Raw genomic sequence first — 18427 nt, 5'->3', positions numbered from 1 at the left:
TTAATATTACTTTTATTATTTTCAAATAATAATACTAATAAATTATTATTCGGTCAATATAGTAATATAATTAATAATAAAGGGTATTCTCGTCGGTTTAAAAAATTCTAAAGTTGTGCTTTTATATGCATTTATATTTTTGTACTATTTATATATAATGTTTAAAAGATGGACACACGAAAGATCTATACTTTTCATCTTTACAAAATTGATGTAAATAAAATAATTTAAAATAATAAGATATTGTTTATTGATTAAATTGAATATATTAAACTATAACAAAAGTGTGATTGAATATGGATATTATTTCAACACTAGACCTGATCATAGGTCAGGCCACTCACCTAGGCTCGAAGGCTTGTCCGAAAAGTAGAAGGGTTTGAGCAAAAATATAAACTAAAAAATAGGTTTGGACAAAAACTAAGACTCGTTTTCTAAACGGGTCAAGCCTCAAGTAGAATTTTTTTGTCTGAGTTTGGCCCAATTCAGCCCGAATATATTATATTATAAAATTATTATATTAATTATATATAGCCTTATATATATTAAATTACTAACCCTATTATAACTAAATCTATTACTCAAAAGTCAAAATGTAAAAAAAAAAAAAAAAAAACCCGCCCTTCTAATCTTAGTCGTTGCTGCTTTTAATGCTATTTCACTGTCATTTTTTGCTATTGTCTCGTTGTCATTTCGTTGTTGTTTCATTGTCATTTCGCTATTATATTGTTACTATTTTGTTATTGTTGTTTGAATATTGTATAACTTTTATTTGTTAATTTTACTACTATTTTAGAAGCATTTACTAACTAAGTTGTAACTATCTTAGTGTTATTTAAGTATAAAATTTTTTTTAAATATATTTCAATGTGTAGGGAAACATTTACTTATATGTTTTTAGTATATTTGGTGTATCATATTTTTTAAAAAAAATTATATAAAAAATAATCTAAAAAAACTAATACGGGTAAGTCGGGTCGGGCTCGGGTTTATCATTTTTAATTTAGGTCAGGTTTGGATAGAATTTTTTGTCCATTTTCTGAGTCGGGTTTGGGTCTAGAAAATGGGCCTAGACACCTTGCATCGGCTCGACCCATGATCAAGTTTGTTCAATACTTTTTACAAGTTTAATATAATATAATATATTATTTATAACTAATATACTTAGTTGTGTAATTCAAACTAATAAAAATTCTATTATAAAAATATATATTGATATGATTTTATCTATTATTTTTAGAGAAAATTTTATCTATTATTTTTAATAGTATAGTTTAAATGAATAAAAACTCTATAATTTAATAAAATAAAATTATATGCAAAAATTTATTTGCATTTATAAAAATAAATAAAAAGTCTCCATTTGCTGTTAATAAAATATCATTTTCGATTTACTAAAAGTAAAAACGAATATTATTTTCAATTTAAAATTTATTTTGATTAATAAATAAATAGAATCCTAATTTTCGATACTATTGTACGATTGATGCCACGACAACACATGTGGAAATCATGATTGCTACACCATTCATTTGCTCAAAAGGTATAAAACATATTATGTTACAATTATTCGAGAGGCTAATACAAAATGTAAAGGTTAACACATTAAACAACTCTGTTAAAACATAAATATCCTGAGAGTGAAACATAATAAAACTATGTTAAACATGAAACCATGATATAATTGGACCGCGCTAAACATGAATTCAATGAATCATGAACCATTTAAGTGGCTAACATATTTGGCAGTTGTAACCTCTCAACTTGGTCTAGACGTTAAATCTGAATTTAGGAGATTACATCGGCCATCGAGATGGTTTAGAACGATTGCAATTTTATAAAATAGTCAATTTAAAATATTTGTTTATTTTATAAGGAAATTTAGTCTACTTTCAAAAAAACTCGCTAGTTATAAAAAAAATTATTTTAGTTTAACTTTCTTAAGTAACAGTGACTTCTTTAAGAAAATTTAGTTAATTTTTCATTTATTTAATTACTCACAGTTCTTAATTACAATCTAGCAGTGGAAAAGTGATTTTTACTTGGTTTTAATAAAATCTATAATTCATGCATAATAGTTTATAATCTATATTTCAACATTTTGAAAAAACAATTTAAATGGCATGCATTCTAAATAAAATCAAAACCTACATCTCATGCCATAATTCAAAATAAAATAATAATAAGATTTCTAAGTCAAAATATCAAATAATATCTTAAAATACTTTTAATAAATTGAAACACTTCGAGCCGACACCCTCCAGATGTCGTGTCTAAGTCCTAACCTAGTAGGTTATCTGAAAATATGGAAATTAAAAGGGAGTGGGCCATGAAACTTAGTGTGAGTTCCATCACAAGCAAAATCAATGCAAACACATAAGTTCACAGAAACTGCAATGCATAAAGCAATCCACAATAGCAAATTCAGAATATCGATATTTCATATCATTTGTAACAACTCGATAGTAAGGGGTGTCAGAACATGAAGATTGGGACTCCATTTTCGTAAAACGAACTCGTAAATATTTTTATTTAATATTTACGAGGTTAGTTTAGTAGTAAATGAGATTTTAGTGAAGTGAATTTTGTGAAATTAAGAGTTATTAAAGTACAATGACTAAATTGAATAGGTATTAAAAATTGAATTATAGATTAAAATTCATTATGGGACTAAAGTAGTAAATATAAATATAAATATGAATAGTGGACGGCATTAATATGTATGTTGTATATATATATGTTAATTTAATATATGTGTATATGTGTTATAATAAATAAATACTATGAAATGTATATATATAAGTTATATTATAATAAAGAAAAAATTAAAAGAAATTAAAAGAAAGAAAGTGGGAATAGATAAAACAAAACGCATGCAAATTAAAAAGAAAGAAACAATAGAGGAAAGGCAACGGCACCAAGGGCTTCAACTTTTAAATTTTAATTGGTTAGTCAATTTAGTTCTTTTTTTGTAATTTTTTTTATTTTTGGAATTATGGTACCCAGGGCTACCCAACTCATGTTTTAATTTTTAGTATTGTTCAAGATTTTAGATGTTGACATTGTTGAATAGTTTAAGTATAGGGGTTAAATTGATAGATTTCTAAGTTTAAAATGAAAAAGGACTAAATAGTGAACTTAATTCTTGATTTTGAACAATAGGAATAAAGTGTAAAAAATTCAAAATTTAAGGGTATAATTGAAAATAGGGAGCTAAATTTAGTTTAAAGTGAAATTAGTATAAAAATATAGATTTAAATGTGAAGATTAAAAATTAGTCTTGAGGACTAAATTGAAATTTAAGAAAATATTGTGTAAAAATTGAAATATTCAATGTGAAATTGAATTGCGTTGTATTAATGTATTTTAATTGTTTTATTCCATAGTAACGTCGTACCGGAATCCTCAACTAAAAAGGAGAAGGATAAAATCGACGTCGGATAGCTCGAAATTCACGGTTTGTGTTTCTATAATCCGAACTAAGTTGTAATTTATTGCATTTTGAATTGTTGTTTATGGTAAGCATTGAGGTGAATACTTTGGTACTTTGAAATTGAATTGAACTCACATTTGATTGAAATGGATTGATTTGGTATATTATGATGCATGATATATGAATATTGAATTGAATACATGTTTATGTGTATATATGATAATTGGACACTTGGTGTAAATGAAAGTGAAATGGAACCTTATTAATTGTTCGGGCTAAGTCGGATATAGATGGCATGCCATAAGATAGGAAGAGTTCAGGGATTTCTTCGACCTCGAGTCGATGAGGCACTGGGTGCTAATTTGCTTTGATTTAACCGAGAGACACTAGGTGTCAATTTATATAACGTTGGGTGCATTTATTACTTCGGATTTATCTGATGAGGCACTGGGTGCCAAACTGGTGTGTTGGTTGGATCTGTGTATCCATATGAGTCTGGGTCGTGTTAATAGAGATACTTGAATAATAAATTTATGTACTTGATTTTGAAATGGCAAAGTATGTGAAATTAAAATGAAATGTGGAATGGAATATGAAATGATAAATCTTGTTGTGCATATTGATGAGTTATGAGTAATGAATTCATGAAGTGGAAATGGAAATGAATATTGCCATTGGATGAGTTAACTTATCAAATGCTTTATGAAAGGTTAATGCCATGTATTTGTATTGGCAAGATTTTTTTAGATGAGAACATGAATGCTCATAATGGTAATAGTATAATAAACTTGATATACTTTATGACATCTCTTTATTGCATAATACATCCTACTTATTTACACCAAGCTTTAATTGTTTAGATTATAGAAATATCACTAAGTTTTACTCAGCGTGCGGTTTTTTTTCCGTGCGTAGGTTAGGTACTTCTCTTTTGATTGCCGACTCAGCATCTAATGACGATCTCGAGCTCAAGTGTGGTGATGTTTATTTTTGTAATGGTATGTACCTAGGAAGTCTTTGGTTGATTGTTGGTTTGTGAATGTGATGTAAATTTGGATTTTAAGTATAATAATGGTCATTGTATATAAGTATATGTTGGTGGTTGAAGCCATATGTTTGATATATTAGTTTGACACAAGGCACTGAAATGTACGTGTAGCTTAAAGCTTGATATCTTAGGTAGCTATATGTTAGGTTAATATGGATGAATTTGGTATGCTTGAAATCTTAATTTGGATGATGTTTTGTTGATGTTTTTTGAAGATATAAATGTGGTACCAATGAGGGTACATTGGTTAGGCACCTAAGATGGTTGTTTTAGCATGTTTTGAGTATGTTTAATCGTATTTTGCATAGGTTAAATGGTTGGTATTTGCGTTGCTTAATGCCCAAGTAAATAGAAAATGGTAAACTTGAGTTTTAAGGTACAATTAGGTGCAAACGGCCTAAGACACGTCTATCACACCACAGTATGTCACACATGGGTAACACACACTAGCGTGTGCCCTGAACATATAGAATAATTGCTTAGTATAGTGTCACACACGGGCTAACACACGGCCCAGGACATGGCTATATGGCCCAAGTCAAAGAGTTACACGAGTAAAGACACTGGCTGGGACACGGTTGTAAGTCCCAACTTTGAGAGTCACAAGGCCTGGGGCACTCCACACGGTCGTGTGTCCCCTATTTTTAGGAAATTTCAAAAATAACCCTAAACTTCCAAAATTATTTCAAATTAGTCCCTGCCTATTTTTAAACTATTTTTAGGGTCTCGTAGACTTAAAATAGAGACTGTGAGAGTAAATTTTACTCTGAGTTGGAATGGATTAGTAAACCTATACTTAGTGCATTCTACTACCATTATCGAAGATAAAGAAAATAAATAGTCGGAGTATGGGTAGCCCATAAGAGTGATCATATGGTTTTTACCTAGAGTGTCGGGCTTTTTCTTAGCATTCATCAAGCTAGTTATGGCAAACTATTAAGCCAAGATAGCTTGGCCTCGAACATGTCTTCTAACTTATCTAGAATTGCTTTAGCAGTCTTACAGCTCTCCAGTAGCTTATACAGAGTACTAGTCACTCTTGCCAGCATATAGCAATGAGCTATCTCATCAGACTCTTCCCAGCGTTTTCTAGCATCAACTTGAGTGGTTGGTGAGTAGTTATTACCAAGAACTATTTTAAGTTTCTCACAGCTCAGGAAAATTATCAGGTTCCTTTTTCATTCCTTATAGTTATTTTCATTCAATTTGTTTTCAGTAAGTATGTTCAATAAGGGACTTGGTATCTTTTGCAAACTGAAAATAAAACATTCATATATTAATATCTTTGTATTAAGCAAATGTTTGAAAATGTTTTGCAACATTACGATATGAATTAAGATGATGCATGCGTCTTACATTAAAGCTTGAAAACATTTGTAAGTCGTTGCAACGATAATTCTCAAACCCCTTGAATCAAGACACTGTGGGGTGATCATGATCAACTACTAAGAACATGGATTTCCATCCAATTAGTACATGAACCTAATTCTTTAGGCATTCACACGTACTAATAATCATGTAATCTTTGACCATTATTCTAACTTAAGTAGAGCTCTGTGGGGAGTTACTTAACTAAAGATCTTGAGTGTATAACCATCAACTCAACACTTATTGCATCATACACAAAAAATGAGTTATTATGGGACAATCTCACCGAGTAGGATGTTGTGACTAGTTGTCCTCTTTAAAGACAGAATTCTTAATGTATCTCATGATAATACCTACCACAGGGGCCAGTCCAACTATCATATGATCATAAGAAAATTTTGTTTACTTTCAAGAAGTTTCCTTAGTGAAATCCACATGACAACATCAACCTTGGGGAAGGTTCATTTCATGTCATCACAAGAGACCATTGATGGAGGTCATAAGTCTTGTTTAGGGACCTTCTCCCACTCAATATTTTAAAAACCCGCAAGGTTTTTAATTTCCAATTTCAATCATGTATGATCAATATATGCATGACAAGTACATACGACATTTTTTCCTAAACTATATGGCACGCTTATCTCATGTATGCATGACATGCTATGGTAATTTTATAATATTCACATTCAATTATTCACAAAATTAAATCAAATAATTTTGATTCTCTACAGTTTTTCTTTTAAGGGAAAAACAGAAAAAGTAAATTTGAATCGTGCACCAAATAGGTTCCTAGGAAAGAGAGGTGAGTTGTATTTTCTCATTACCACACTTCTTACCTTAGTAGATCAATTGTGGATCATCTCATGCATATATATATATATAAATATCACAATTATATCATAAATAATTATTAAACAAATATATAAAGAGATGGGTAATAAAATAAAATTGACAGCCAAGGTTTCCATAGTTCTATTTCTAAAAAAATGAAAAACAAAAATTACATAGTTTTTCGTCACAAGGCATTCCTTGTGTCTTCGACCGCCATCGTTTCATCTTCTCCTCGTCATGGACTCCTTTTTGAAAAAATTACATTTATGTTCTATGTCCATTTTCGGCTAATAAGAATTCTATAAAAATAATCCTACATGGAGAAAATAGTCCAGGGTCTATTTCCTAATAACCACAACCTAGGCAAAAAATAATAATTATATAAAAATATATATAATATTGCTTTCATTCACATACATTCCTCTAAACATGCAAATAATTACAAGATTGTCTTATCTTATCAAATGTTAATCAAACAAGATGAAGAGAGAGATTCGGTCTTAATTTACACCATAAAAATAGCACAATCTGGCTATGATACCAATTGTTAGAAAAAACCTGATTTGAAAATGGTTTTCTTGCATAGAGAAAAATTAAAATGTTGAAAACTGACCCGGTTTATGATATTTATAGCAATAAACCTTAATTGAATTCGTACCTTTGTTGTTGGATAAATGGATCCTTGATATTTTTTGGTTTTCAACCAAACGATCTTCTTCACTATTCTCGTACCACGAACTGCTTCGAGTGTGGGCTCAAACCAATTGAATCAAAAACAAAATTAGAAAAAGTTTTTCTTTTGAAGTAAAATGAAAATCCTCTCTTCATTAATAAAAATTAATAAAATTTTTATTTTAAAAAATATGTTTATAAGTTGAGAATAAATTCTCTCTATTTTTTGGCAGAATAACAATCTCTTAAAAGTTATCTCAATAGCTCTACCGGTGTCATTTATTTATAGGAAGAGAAGGTATAACCCTTATAGTGTTGTAAATGTTTATTTTGAATTAAAAAACAACATCCTACTTAGAGTAGGAGAGGGGTGAATGGCTCACCCTTCTATTTTTACTAAGGTTGTTGTCCCCTTCATGTTATATGAAGGGTTTTGGGTCTCTCTGACATCGAGTCCAATTATGAGTATTCCCTGAGCCTTTTGACACAGTACTTTGTAATATGATCCAACCCGATTCAGTTTTTCTATTTCCCAAAATAAACTTTAAAATTTACATATTAAATAATTTGATCATCCCAATTTTACCCTGGTAAAATTTTGAGAAAATTCATTCAATATGTCACAACTCAACATGTTAACTATAACCGAATGATTTATTTTCATTTTTTGGCTTCAAAACAGTCCAAAAATACAAACTCACTCTTCCATTATTTTTTAAGTAATCCTATATAGGATTGAAAATTTTCATTTTTATTTCTATTTTTGGAAACCTACATTTATTTCCAAATGATTCCATTTTTCCATTTCGGAGAAAACCATAATTATTCCTGAATGTTTCTCATTTCTCTTTTTCTATTCATTCCATTCATTTCTATTAAATACGCAATTCATTTCTGGTTTTAACGAGCTAGCGGAGGGACTGATTGGACATATGTAGTTGAGGCTCAAATGATTTATAATTAAGTTTCGTCATTTCACCTATTAATTATAAACTCATTTAGTCACGAAGTCATTCCACTATAATATCATGACTGAGCTCTCCCCAACGACATACCATTACAAAAACAACTTCTCAGTGCTCGTCCAATGACCTCGTCATTAGTGTGTTACTCTCATAGGATATCCCTAACCTCTTTGGGATAGCATCCGCCCTTCCAATAGGATCCTATTTTATCTCATGGTAATCATTACATCTTCCTTCATGAAAAGTAAATGTCTATTTTAAATGTAAATGTGGGTGTACAACTACATACTACAAAATTCGTACACCTAATGTACCATCTTTCAATTCCTTATCTATTTGAACTCGGGATTTTATTTACATCAAAGTGTACGAGTCATGCATACATAGTTCGCCATGCACTTAGGATTTAGGTATGTCACACTATGAATGTCACTAGTAAATAAATTCATAAACGGATTCAAGATCTATTTCGCTTGGCTCCTGTCCAATGTACTATCAGTCCAGTTAGTCACATCTATGTCTCTATGTTCTAGGAGTCATTCACTCATTTGCCCAAGACAAGGCATCTCCCCAATTAGACTTGATAGACGACATATTAGTCTTTCAATCGATTTGCTCATTTCCGATTAGGATAACAACATTTTTAGGTTTGTCTACTAATAAAAGTTCTCTTTTTGTACTACGATCAGACCACGTAATATCATTTAGTATTAGTTAAACATTTAGACAACCAATGAGCAACATTTGCTTCTGTTTTGCTTTGCGTGCAAAAATCATTTGAGGACAATAATACAAAGTATATTAATTTAATTCATGAATAATTTTATTAACCAAAATGTTTAAAAAATTACAAGTGTACTTGGGCGAAAATACTAATCTAGGGCACGAGATCTAATAGAAAAGAAAAGGGGAAAAAAGAAAAGAAGAATATAAAAGGAAAAGAGGGAGAATTTAAGTTGAAATAGAAATGAAATCAAAACCTTAGGGTAATTAGCAAAATAAGGAATAAATAGCTAGGTTTTGAAACATTTATGGGGGTGTAAGGTAAAATACTCAATTTTGGCCGAAATTTAAAAGGGAAAGAGAAGATTGGCGTGACTAAAACTTACGAATATAAGGAAGGAAGGAGAATGTTTAACATGTTTATTTTTTTTACTTCATTTAATATAGATTGTAAAGTGATTTTCATTCTAGTTTTCTGAAAATTAAAAGAAAAGAAATAGAAAAGATGTAGATAGAACCTAGAACCTCTAAGAAGTACACTAATAATTTAACCATCAAACTTATTCAATTATTTGATTATTTATTTCATCTAACCCCTATATTTTAAGTGGTAGTAAAATCCAATATCGTTACAACATATATTGATTGAGACACATAGGGGAATAACATTTTGGAGAAGCCCTACTCCACGAAGACAAATCCCATCTTCGATTACACTCATGCCATTTTGCAAGTAGGCCAAACCATTTAAGTTGAGCGTATAGAATCACAAGTTTCAACGCAAAGACATACGAATGCTACATAAATTTTGCAATAAATGGATTATGACCCATGAAAAGCAAGAAGATGTACAATATCAATGGTTTAGGTGAAAAAGGTACCCAAATAAAATTCCTAATTCTAAACCATATATGATTTCTTCAACAACTTTATATTCTATATGCAAGAGGAAAGTTGTTAACAAATGCACTCAAGTGAGATGGGAAATGAAACAAAATGTTATGTAAGTGAATACTATTATAGAGTCAACACAACATAAATCTTTAATATATATAGAGAGAGAATACCAACTCTTGTTTTTTCATTGACGCTTGTAGATGTGATGCCACCCATTTAGGAGTACCTATATAACCATATATCAAGTATCAAAGCATTATTATATGAGGCATTAAATATTATGCTAATAATATTCATTTGTTAAGTGTTATTTTAATTAATATATAACTATAATACTAATTAAATGATAATTAATTTTATGTAATATATATTATTAATAATTAATATATTCAGTTGTGTAATTTAAACTAATAAAGTTTCAGTTGGAGGAGTTTTTAGGGATGCAAACGGTAATTGGTTATGTGGTTATTCCTTGAGAATGAGCAAGGAAACGATTTTTCGAATAGAAAATTCTCAAAAGTCTTCAAATAACATGGGTGAAAGGTTATAGAAAGTTGGAAATAGTAATCTAGCAGAGTTACAATTAATCAATGGTTACCTTCATAGAAATTGGAAGCTAAAGTTTCGACATATTCATGGGACTCAGAACCTGGCTACTAATCAAATAGTGAAATGTGTTATTGACAATTCTTTGGGACTGACGATTTTTGACGATTCCCCAAATTCGATTAGGGAGATTTTACAGTCGGATAGATATATCTTCAACAATGTTGTCTAATTTTATTGTTTTCGCTTATGGCTGTTATATTTTCTATTGAACAAAAAACTTTATTATATAAAAAATATTATTGATTTGATTTTATCTAGTTTTTTATAAAAAAAATTATTTATTATTCTTAATTGTATAGTTTAAATAAATAAAAACTCCATTATTAAAAAATTTATTTCTTTAGTTTCAGTTTACTAATTAAATGAATGTATTCTCGTTTATAGATAGATATATTATAGATAAATGAAAATTTTAGAATTTGTTTTTGGAAAGAAAAAAAAGAGTAACTTCGAATTAAAATTAAGCATGGAAACATGTCATTTATTAGTCATATTTAATTATTTTAGTTTTCTGAAAAAATAATAAAAAATACTTTGGAGAATGCTAAAAATTTTAAAATTAATATGTTAACTTGAAGACATTTTTTATTAGTCATTTATGTGGTTGTTTCACGAAAAGCAGTTTGGTCAACGGAAAATAATTTATAGGTGAACGAAAATAACCCTTTTCTCATGTAAAATTATTTACTCTTTTGAAAAACGTAAGTCATTTTTCAAAAAGAACTCCTATGGATAATTTTATTTTTATATAAAAATTAACTTAAATCAAGCTTAATATTATTATATATGTTATGAATATTTTATTATTAAGTGGATATACATCAAGATCAAGATAAGTTTTGATGTATTTTAAATTCTAATAGTCATTAGAATTAGATCTCCTTTTATTTATACTTTTTATGCCTATTAATAGAGACTTTTGAGAAGCTTTGTAAATTTTATGATTGATCAATAAAATACACTATCTCCTTAATTTGTTCTTCTATTTTCTTTGTTCTTTACCTTCTGTCTATTTATTTTATAACACGTTATCAGCACGATTCTCTTTTATTTTATAATATGGTTAGTCCAAATATGCTGCTCAAGTTGTTGTCGATTGTCTTCTAGAGCTATAACAATTTCAGTCTTCAATTGAGGCCTGCGCACTATAGGTAGTCATTATCTAAATAAATTTATATAATCCTTACGTGTGCTCATGATAAGAACCAGGGTGATAACGGTGATGTTAAAGAATCTCAAGTATATTTTATTATAATTTATTTATTATATCATTTTTATTATAATTAGAGACTAATCATAACAACATGAATAGATAGATTTTAATTTGAAATCTACGCATGTTTGCAATGATGATTATGAAATAAAGAATCTATTGGGATGTTTAAAGTTCGTCCTAGTAAATCTATCGCATTCGCCGAAGTGAACGCAAGAACAAAAGAAAATAAAAACCAACATTATTCCAATATTTGGTAGTACAAAATTAGTTAAAAGCTCCAAAAGAGTTGATCTATCAATATCTAAAAAGAACAAAATTTGTGATGTTAATGCATTGGTTTTAAAATATATTCATTGTAATGGATCTCATATTGAGATTGTGAATAAGAAAAAGATTATATTTCATATGAATCAAGAGAAGATTGAATTATTGATTACTCTTGTTTTTAAATTGAAATGACTGTGGCTATCTTTGTGATCTTCTTTTGTCATTATCCCCATTAAGGGATTGAAAGCAAAATATTTTACTGTGAAAGATCTACTTTGAGCAATTGAATATGGTAATTCTATCTAAAGCTTGTTATGGTTGGATACACCTAAAGTTGCAAGTTTTTTTTTATATATTTAAAGATTTTGACATATGTCCTAAAGCGAATATTGCATAGAATTGTTTAGAAATTATATTTTATTGAGTTAGTGGCATTTTCAACTTCACATTGATTTAGACATTTTCAGTAGTGAATGTCACAATAGTACTTATATGTAGATACAAAGTAAAAGGAATGACAGTAAAAGTATCATGAATTTACCACAATTTATATTGACATTATTAGTACAATTGAAATGCATCTTAAAGTAAACCAAAAGTTTCTTGATACAAATGCTTTTACTTATTAGCATGATCAGTTAGACCATCTGGATCATATATGATGTGAAAATTAATTGAGAATTCATATGGACATTCATTAGAGAACCAGAAGATTCTTTAATTTAAAGAATTTTCATTTGTTGTTTGTTCTCAATGAAAATTATTCATTAGAAACTCATTAGCTAAAGTTAAATGTCTTACATTTTTAAATGAATATGGACACATTCATCCATCATGTGGATGGTTTTGATATTATATGATTTTGGTAGATGCATCTACAAAAAAATCACATATGTGTTATCAATTTACAACCTATCATTTGCAAGATTACTTGTTTAAATAATTAAATTCAGATTATGCAATTAAGACAATTCATCTTGCTAAAGTTAACGAGTTTATATCTTTGTCTTTTATTTATTGAGTTTGAAAAACTTTCGTAAAAGCTTGTTATTTATGCGTCTAATGGTTTAGAGAAATTATTGATTGAACACCTCTAATTAATATCAAAACCATTACTTATGAGAACTAAACTTCCTATTCCAATATGAGATTATATTGATTTACGTGTTGTACGCATCAAGCCAATAAGTTATAAATACTCCCCATTACAAATGGTTTTCACTCAAGAGCTAAAAATTTCTCATATTTAAATTTTTGTATGTGTGTATATGTTCTAATTGCTCCACCACGACTCACAAAAATGAGTGAATCCTCAAAGAAAGTTGGGAATATATATTAATTACGAGTCTCCTTGTATTATTATATGTTTTAAATGTATTGGAGATTCAATTATGACATGATTTGTGATTACTATTTTGATTCAATAGTTTTCTCGATATTAGGGGAGAGAAATAGTAGCTTGTAATGAGTTAGGGGGAGAGTAATTTGAACCAAAAGTTCAACAAGGATAATTCATTACAAGTTTCAAATATGAAAATTATCATAAAAGAAAATAACTCTTCTAGATGGTCATATAGTGGAAGCGGGTGCTCCAGAAAAGACTCAAGTTATAACTAATAAGTAAAACTCCAAAAGAGATTCATGTACCTGAAACTGAAGATTAAAATAGTGAAAATAAGATATCTCGATAAGTTATGTAAGTTCAAAAAAATGTCGAACCGATAATAAAAGTGGTCGAGAATGGTTTTGCATGCAATATTATTGTTGAAATAATGAAATAAAAGGAGATTTTTGAATAAATCTATTGAGAAATATAGATATGGAGTAGATTGGTTAAAATAGAAAGACGCAACTCAAGTACAATTAAATTCGTGGAGTTTTGCAAAAGCAGAATAAAAAATATGAAGTTTTTCGCTAAGTCCTGACATTGATTATGAAAAAGTATAATATTATTTTGTGGTGGATGTAATAACTTTTAAATATATTATTAAACCGATAGTTCATAAAAGATTTAATTTGCGTCTAATGGTTATTGTTACAACCTTTCATGAATCACTATATAGTAAAATTTATATTAAAATCCTTGAAGGATTTAGAATGCTAGAAGCATACTGAAATTATTGAGAAATTGTTCATTTATATGAATTGAAATAATTGAACATATGTGGTAAATTTGACTTAGTCAATAGTAGTTGAAAGAGGATTATAAAATGATCCAAAATACCTATTTGTATTTTATAGAGGGTATGATTAAAGTTTATTATGATTTTTGTTGAAACTCTGAAGAGATCAAAATATATTTCCCTTAAATTTTTTCCTCACTCATGACTTTCAAAAGAATGTTGATATAAATGCTTAGTAAATACGTTCAAATGGTCATTTGAAAAGCTAGTATTCAAGATTGAATACATAGAATGTGAGATATTATGTGATGTTTTCATAAGTGGGAGTAAATACATGTTGTAACACCCCCTAACCCTTATCTGTCGCTGGACTAGGGTTACGAGGCATTACTGAACAAAACACACCTCAATACAAACGTTCAATAGAATTCAAGAATTTAACATTGATATGCAATTCGTTTGAATACATGTTTAAATCAACTATTTCTAAATCAAAATATAAGCATTGTATATATATATAAATGGAAATATATTAAGCTTAGCCAAATTTTAAGTAAGTATAATTATAAATTCTACTTTAACCTTTTAAAACAAAACATAACATTTTGATCCTGTTAAACCATAAGAAAATAAGTCATTTTCGTATGGCTATTAATTTCATATACAATATATCAAAGTACGACTTTCCAAAACATTTATCTAGCTTTGTACATGCCAAAGTTAAAATTTAAGCAGTTTAATACCGAGACAGAGATAGAGTGATGAACTTCTTGACGATCCCGAGCTTGAAGTTTGATCTTAAGTCTAAAAATCGAAAGACATAAACAAACAAAGTAAGCTTTTATAGCTTAGTAAGTCTATAGCATAACAGAAATTATAAAAATAATTATGTAATTTCCTAATACACTTAATGAATTCATAAATACTATATATGTTAACTATTACATATAGTCAAAAGCATACTTAATTATCAACTCTTAAAACCGAATGTAAATTCACCATAAACATGAATAGTGAATGCTTATATACATATATGCTTAACAAATATTAGTTCCAAATGTGTATACACTTATTATAACTAAATGTATATATGTATTTATCACTGCATATATCTAAATGCATATATGTGCTTATCGCTTGCACTTCATCGAATGCATATATATATATATATATATATATATATATTATTCAAATACATATGCCAAAAGCATATACTTATACTTATCAACCACATGTGTGAATGCACATATATATATTTACTATAATCCACATATGTCGAGTGCATACACATATATATATCCAACAATTTCATGATAACCAACATATATATATACTCACTAAACACAAAGATTCGAACGTTTATATGCTCATAAAATACTTAGAAACAAATGTTCATATATTTATCCTTTACATATAACCAAAATCATATATATACCCAATGCAAATAATCACTTAATTTAAATAGATTCACTGGCACTTAGCTTGTTAGGCTTAAAGCCTGATTCAGATCACCGGCACTTAGCCTGCTAGGCTTATAGCCTGATTCAGATCACCGGCACTTAGCCTGCTAGGCTTATAGCCTGATTCAAATCATCGGCACTTAGCCTGCTAGGCTTATAGCCTGTTTCAGTTCACCGGCACTTATACAGAATAATTCCTCAAATATTTATTAACAGCAAACACATATTCACCATAGTCCATGCTCAAACATAAATGAGTTTGCAAATCATATTTTCAATCCAATTCAAGTACTAATAACTTATAATCATATAAATATATATTCGAACATCATTTATAAAAACATAAACTTTTATGTCTTTAATTCAATCTAAAAACTTGTACACAAATGTACATATAGATATATTCAAACTCCGTATACATATTTAACATTTATACCTTTTAAATAAAAATTAAAAGCCCATACAAGTATTTTTATTTATATTCGAACCTATATGAATTTATATATATACACATTCTTGCCTTTACCTAAGTTCACAACTTATTCATGTATATATAAATATACTTAACTAAATTTAATACAAATAATTTTACATGTACTTATGTATACACACCTATTCGAGCATAATATATATATATATTTGTATCTAAGCTCAATATGAAAACATATTTATGTACATCCATACATATTCAAAACTATACATACATGCTTAACATTCATATCTTATAATATAATCAATACTTAATTATATATATAAATGTTTCATCTCACATATAATCACCTTATTTAAAAAAATTACCTATACAATTACAATATACATATCACTAATCAAACCCAAAGTTTTTTTTTTTACATATATATATGTATATTCGAAACCCATGTATACATGAGTATAATACGTACCTTTAATCAAAGCAAGAATTTATACATGTGTTTATTTTCTCATATTCAATCTTATGTGTATATATATATAACCTTCAAACAATCAATTAAATTCAGAACATATTCATATAGATACATATATAAATATATAATGTATTTATAGCATTCCTACTTTAACTTAAATCAAAAATTTATATAAGCATATATATATATATATATATATATATATATTCAACACTTTATACACATATATATACCATTTATAATTCTAATTTATTCAATCAAATTACTTCAAATTAAAGCTCAACAACAACTACAATCGATATACATACATATATACTATTTTAATATCATTAAATAGCTAATAGACTTACTTCGAATATAGACGGAGACGTTTGACTATTCGACTACTTTTGTTTTCCCCCAATCCAATTTCGTTTTCTTCGTTTCTTGATCTAAACATATTCAAATTTAGCCTTTTTATCCATCAAATCATTCAATTAAATCCAAAATTACATAAATGGGCAAATTACCATTTTGCCCCTAACATTTTACTTTTTTTTAGTCCTTTTTGCACAAAACACAAAATACACAAAATTTAATCACACCATACTAAGGCCGAATGTTCCTAGTGTTCATACAAGTCCACACATTTCATTTATTTCACATTTTAGTCCCTTAAAAAATTATTTTCACAATTTAGCCCTAATTACTCAATTTCACCAAAATTTCAAAGACAAAACATGTTAATCTTTCACATATCTTTCATTTTTCATCATCAACTATCACAAACCTTAAGCATTCATCAACGGCACATTTCAAAATCATCAACAATTCACAAAATTAATACATGGGTTTTGAAGTATTCAAAGCAACGATCTCAAAAACGTAAAAATTATCAAAAACCGAACAAAAACTAACCTTGAATTAAGCTTCAGAAGATTGCCGAACCTAGCTTAGGTTTCTTTCTTTCTCTTTTCTCTAGTTTCAGTCAAAATAAGATGAAAATGTGGCTTTTAATTTGTTTGTCTTTTAATATATATTAACTTTATAATATAATATATTATTATAACCTTTATACATAATATAAAAACTATAAATTATAAGCATAATGCCGTCCACTATCATGATTAATGGCCTAATTTCCTATTAAGGACTTCACATTATAAAGACATTAGCAAGTTAGCACTTTACACATTAATTAGTCAATTTCACATTTTACGCGATTAAGTCCTTTTATTAAATTAAGCACACAAACAATAAAATTAATTCACAAAGCTTTCACACATGCAAATTAACACATAATAAACACAGAAAATAATTTTTTTTTAGACTCGGATTCGTGGTCCTGAAACCACTATGTCCGATTAGAGTCAAAATCAGGCTGTGACACATGTTGTACTCTTTTTCGCTTAACCGAGGTTTTGTCCCATTGGGTTTTCCTGATAAGGTTTTTAATAAGGCAGCATATTATGCGTATTACAGATATGTTTACTCTTTTTTCTTCACTAGAAATTTTTTTTCTCACGGGTTTTTTATCTTAGTAAGATTTTAACGAGACACATTATCTACCTTTGGGCATCCAAGGGAGAGTGTTATGAATATTTTATTATTAAGTGGATGTCCATCAAGATAAGTTTTGATATACTTTAAATTCTAATAGTTATTAGAATTAGATCGCTACTTCATTTATACTTTTATGCCTATAAATAGAGGCTTTGGAGAAGCTTTGTAAATTTTCTAATTGATCAATAAAATACTCTCTCTTTTGCTCAACCATTTTCTTTGTTATTTACCCTCTGTTTATTTATTTTATACCAATATTAATATTTTTATTTTTAAAAGATTTAAAATTATTAATATATTAATATAAGATATTATAGTTTTTAATATTATTAAACATACATGTTTAATTATTTATATTTAGTCATATA

The sequence above is a fragment of the Gossypium raimondii genome, chromosome 4, assembly GCF_025698545.1.
Source record: "Gossypium raimondii isolate GPD5lz chromosome 4, ASM2569854v1, whole genome shotgun sequence".
In the NCBI taxonomy this organism is placed as follows: Eukaryota; Viridiplantae; Streptophyta; class Magnoliopsida; order Malvales; family Malvaceae; genus Gossypium; species Gossypium raimondii.
Note: the sequence above shows the minus strand (reverse complement) of the source record.